Below are 6000 nucleotides of genomic sequence, written 5' to 3'. Positions count from 1 at the left end.
AGCGTAATTTAAATTACCTCCCGATGCATATGCATGGACTTCCCCAAACCAAAATAGACATTATTTCTAACGTCTTGAATTTCAGGGTAGTTCATGCACATGGAATGCAATGCATGAAACTACAAATTGTCATTTTGTATTTTACAAGTGGGAACAATAAAAAGAACACATCAATGAAGCCAAGGTGTTAGTCCTCCATGTTGCTAGGACTCCACAAACAAATGATCAAAATACAATAAAGAAAATAAAAGAAGTAGACAAACCATAAGAGGGGTGAAAGAATGTAGGAGCCTCCAAGGTTTGCTAATCCTCCATCATATCATCATTATCATTGATGCTTGCATTTTATATAGGTATTTCATACTTCATTTGCACGCATTTCTATGCATTTTGTGTAGTATTTAGCTACAATTGTCCCCCGAATTGGCTACTTTGGTTTGTCTTGTATTATTTGCAGGTATGAACCGGAAAAGAGCATAATCAAGCCTAAAACATGTCCTTATGAATGCATTTAGGAGATGAGATGAGTCGGAGCCTTAAGACTACTATTTTGAGATGCGCAAAGAAGTAAGATAGCTAGGCGAGCAAAGGAAGAACTTCAAATTGTTAGTACCTATTTTGAAGAGCCATATATCGAGTTCTACATCTGATATTCAGCTGATTCCAATTGGAGATAAAAGCTTGTCTTCTTAGCTTTCCAACGCCACCGGAAACGCCCTGTTTGCCCAAGTAACGAAGAAATGGTGCGCTGGAAAGTACTCGATCGAGTACAATTTTCTATAAATAGGAAAGAGGGACGTCATTTGTAACTCTCTTCCCTATCTCATACACTACTTTATAATACTCTTTCCTTGTTACTTTTCGACTGTTATCTGCTTTCGGGATTTTACTCTGTAATTCTCCTTTATCTTTTCCTCTCTTTATTTAATGTTTATTCTTTTACCATTTGCTCTTCCCTTTATTATGTCTATCTAATTTCTCTGCTAAGATTAGGTGATTCGATGGACTGTTGTTAATTGCTAATTAGGTTTATAGATTTGTCATTGTTGTTTTAGTCTATGTTGTTAATCACTGCTATAATTGTATCCTGCTAGTTGAGTCGACGCAATTAGCTTATTTAACTTTGGTAAGCCTTGACCTAGACCGGAAGGTTGGAAGGGGTGAGACCTGCAGTGAGTAATATGATGCTTTAGTGAGGGCGGAAGTTAAGCTAATAGCATTTTAGGGCGAATTAAGATCGGAAGGAGATATTCGTTGCCCCTTAGACTGACACATCGACTAATCTGTGACCTTAACTGAAATTAATTGACGTTCATTGATGAACCGACATCCTAGTTCCCTCTTTCTTCTGTTAATTTCTCTTATTCTTTTTTCTCTTGCCTTAATCTTATTAGTTTAGTTCAAATATTTAAAACCCCCATCTTGTGACGTAGACAGACCGAATAGACAAGTAGATAGTGACCGCCTTCCTGTGGAGATCGACCCTACTTCATGCTAGCTTCTCTTAGTGTAACTAGGTATTTTATTTTTGGTACCTGACGACGGTACCAAATTTTGGCGCCGTTGTCGGGGAGGCAATTACTCTATTTACTTGTTTAATTTTGTCTGTTTTTAGCCTCAAGGGATTTTTTCCTTGAGGCCGTTCTCATCTTTTTCTCTAGTGCTGTTTTGATAGGTCCTACAGGTCCTTCCTAGACAATTCTAGGTCAAAGATCGTCAAAGGGAAGGCTTGAGTACCTTTGACCTTCCTCCTATGTTCCATTCTATGGCGCGGCAGGTGGTTTTCTGTGAGAGATATGGTGCTGCTGGGCATGATGCAGCTGTTTGCTTAGCTGTCAATGACCGTGTCAAAATTTGGCGCGATGAGGTCTATGCGTTCAAGCAACAAAGAGAAGCTAGTCATTCCACTGCAGTTGTGCCGCCACATCCGCTTTTATCAACAAGGCTATCAACAGCCTTCGTTTGTCTGGCCACCGCAACAACAAGCTCCTCCTCCTGATAAACAGAAAGAAGAGATTGTGGAGCTGAAATCTTTGATGAAGGCGTTTGCACTCCAAGTGCAAGAAGGTGATAGACACACTTGTGCGTGATTTGATAAGCTCGAGTCTCAAATAGCTCAGTTAGCTGTTTCTGATGACTGGGATGACTCGGATTACGAAGTTATATCAGATAATGATGCCTTACACGAGGATTTCAGCACTGTACAGCAAGAATCACTCGGTCGAGTGACATATATTAGTCGATCGAGTGAAATACCTAAAGAATCGTTCAATCGAGCACTTTATTCCACTCGATCGAACAGCTGCTTAGAGGAAGTATTCGATCGAGCTGTTTCATATGCTCGATCGAGTGATTATCAAGTGGAAAGTTCTCGATCGAGTAACATTTCTACTCGATCGACTAATTTGCCAGAGAGAGCAAGGATTTATCACTTGGGTTCATTTTATATGACAATTTTGATGATGATAATGGTTACGGTGAATCTCCCCTTTTCAAAGCCGAGTTGGATGCGCTTGAGGCTGCGATTTACGGGACGAATTCCATAGAGGAGGGTGACGAGAAGGTATTTGAGTCAATGATTGCTCCTAGCACGGATGAGGCAATACATTCTTTTGTCAATGATTCTGACATTGAGAGCAACCCACTTGAGGTAGTTGGCGATAATTTTATTGTTGTTAATATTAATAGTACGCTACCTTGTATGACTCGTGTCTTTTGTTTTAATGTCATACCCCCTCCCAGTTGGTCAATTAATTTACCAGTTTTTCACCGTTCTTGCCATCTTAATTTTGTTAATCTGAAACGATAATCTAAATTATTGATAATTGCTCCCGAGCTCCTTTATTTTGTTGATAAATTTAGGAGCTGTCATAGGAAATTTGTTAGACTCAAACGTTTATACATTTTATTTTCCTATGCTTCTATTCTACGGTGGTGCTACTTACAGTTTTGTGTAGCACATGCGCAGCTGTTTGATCGGTTGCTGCGCGCTTTGAGCTGTTTTGACAAGGTTTGATTAGAGAGGCTCGAAGAAAAAAGGTCGAGCTGGGACCTGTCTGAAACTAGCGCTGTCCGGGAGGCAACCTGGAGTTTATGTTTTTTTTAGTTGTTTTTCGAACATTTCAGTTTTTATTTTGTTTAATAATCGGTTTTCTCGATCGAGTTTTCTTGCTTTGATTCGCTTCCTATGACGCCACTATGAAGCTGTTTATGACCTCCCATGTTGCTGGCTGGTTTGGGGAGGTCCCTACTTCGCGTTATCTAGTGAGTTTTCTGCATCTCCACTCTTTCCCTTTAGTTTACATTTCCTTCCTTATTTTTGGGTACAATGAGGGCACTGTACGGTTTGGTTTGGGTAGGTTATGCATCCATATCTGTGTCTGCATGTTGTTTTTATTGCATTTCTGTTATCACGTTTAATTTCTGTATGCATTGCTTGTTTATTTCCATAAAAAATCAAAATCCCATAAAAATAAAAATAAAATTTCAAAAAAATTCACGTTTCATTTTGCATATAGGTTGAGTCGGAACGGTAAATTTTCGTGATGAAATTGCACTTTAACTTGTCATTTTTACTTGAGCCTTGCACTTTATTGACAGTTATTAGCTGAGTTTTACGCATATCTACGAGTTTTTGTTCAAATTTAGCTGACTGTTTAGACTTGACCTGATAAATTGGCAACCTACTCTATAAATTCTGAGTTTTAAAGCCCATAGCTGGTGACATCCATGACCAATTTACATAGGAAATGAGAGTAGTACTCCTTGCATAACATGTTCATATTGCACATTCTTGAAATTCGATTACTTGTCAAATGCATACATTCGGGTTTGTGGTCGGTGTCACATGCAGGGAGGCGCTTGCGAATTTCCCTTTCTTACATTTTTCACCCATTTAGCTCCACTTAAGCCAAATTTAGCCTTTTTGACCCATTAGCTACATCCAAAACTGAGCCTGCCTAGTCAAGCAAGTTAGTATGTCTTTTGTGGTATGTGTATTCCGTCTGCGGTTTGGCCTGTTTTCATTATTGGAGTTGGTGGAGGATGAAGAAAGGAAGAAATGAAAAAAATTGAAAAAAAAGGTTTGAGAAAAAAATGTGAAGAAAATAAATAAAAAAGAAATTGAAAAAAAAGAAAGTGATACGTGAATGAAAGAAAAAGAAAAAAAATTGAAAAAAGTTGAATTCACGTGAGTAAAGAAAGAAAAAAAAGTTAGGATGTTTGTTGGTTTTTGAGACCGTCTGCTTTTATTTCTATCATGTGACGGTCTACTCCTCTGTCTTATTCCATATTTTTTGAGGAGATAGTGTTTTTGGTTAGTGAGTTGTGTGCCATGAAGGGCACCTGTACTTTATTTTCTAGTCATTTGAGATTCGGACGGTGTTATATGGTCCTGTTTAGGAACTAGCTTGACGCTTTACCTCCACACTACCATAATCTGTTTTGCCTTTTCTCACCTGTAACCTCACTTTCCCATATCATTTGTAAGCCCTCAGCTGTGACGGACATTGTTGGTTGGAATGTATGTGTAATACTTGAATCATCTATCATTTTTGTTGCATGCATGTTATGTAGGTCGCAGTTTAGGTGAGTGACTGTTTCTCTTTCTCTCTTATACATAATTATTCATCCTTTGCTTCATGAGAGAAGAGTGACCACGTGAGAGTCCGATTTTGTTGGTCTTGCAAAGTCGATAGGTCAGTCTTGTTTATGGACATCTTATAACTCGTTTGCGTATTGACTGCTGTAGTTGTGACTGTTGATTTTTGTGCATTAAATTGGTTTAAGTACACAAGTTATAGCTAGCTCTGAGCTTTCTTTTCTGTTCCATTAGTTTTGCATATAGTTTGCTTGGGGACAAGCAAATATTTGGTTTGGGGAGATTTGATGCGTGCATTTTAAATAGGTATTTCGTACTTCATTTGCACGCATTTCTATGCATTTTGTGTAGTATTTAGCTACAATTGTCCCCCGAATTGGATACTTTGGTTTGTCTTGTATTATTTGCAGGTATGAACCGGAAAGGAGCATAATCAGGCCTAAAACATGTCCTTATGAATGCATTTAGGAGATGAGTTGAGTCGGAGCCTTAAGACTACTATTTTGAGATGCGCAAAGAAGTAAGATAGCTAGGCGAGCAAAAGAAGAACTTCAAATTGATAGTACCTACTTTGAAGAGCCATATCTCGAGTTCGACAACTGATTTTCAGGTGATTCCAAATGGGGATGAAAGCTTGTCTTCTTAGCTTTCCAACGCCACCAGAAATGCCCTGTTTTCCCAAGTAACGAAGAAATGGCAGCCGTTTGAAGTTCAGTGCGCGAAGCAGGAATTGTGCGCTGGAAAGTATTCGATCGAGTACAATTGTGTTCGATCGAGTCCTTTTTCTACTCCATCGAGTAGTTGGATTTTAGGGTTTACTCGATCGAGTATATTTTTCACTCGATCGAGTGGTTTGAGCTTAGTTTTACTTGATCGAGCAGTTCTAAAGGGCTCGATCGAGTGATTCCTTATTGGGCTCGGGCTTTTTAGCTTTAATTCGTCATTAGGTCAAATAAAATTCCTATTTTCTATAAATAGGAAAGAGGGACGTCATTTGTAACTCTCTTCCCTATCTCATACACTACTTTATAATACTTTTTCCCTGTTACTTTTCGACTGTTATCTGCTTTCCGGATTTTACTCTGTAATTCTCCTTTCTCTTTTCCTCTCTTTATTTAATGTTTATTCTTTTACCATTTGCTCTTCCCTTTATTATGTCTAGCTAATTTCTCTTCTAGGAATAGGTGATTCGTTGGACTGTTGTTAATTGCTAAGTAGGTTTATAGATTTGTCGTTGTTGTTTTAGTCTATGTTGTTAATCACTGTTATAATTGTATCCTGCTAACTGAGTCGACGCAATTAGCTTATTTAACTTTGGTAAGCCTTGACCTAGACCGGAAGGTTGGAAGGGGTGAGACCTGCAGTGAGCAATATGATGATTTAGTGAGGGTGGAAGTTAA

The sequence above is a fragment of the Silene latifolia genome, chromosome 2, assembly GCF_048544455.1.
Source record: "Silene latifolia isolate original U9 population chromosome 2, ASM4854445v1, whole genome shotgun sequence".
Taxonomy (NCBI): domain Eukaryota; kingdom Viridiplantae; phylum Streptophyta; class Magnoliopsida; order Caryophyllales; family Caryophyllaceae; genus Silene; species Silene latifolia.
This window is presented reverse-complemented; position numbering follows the sequence as displayed.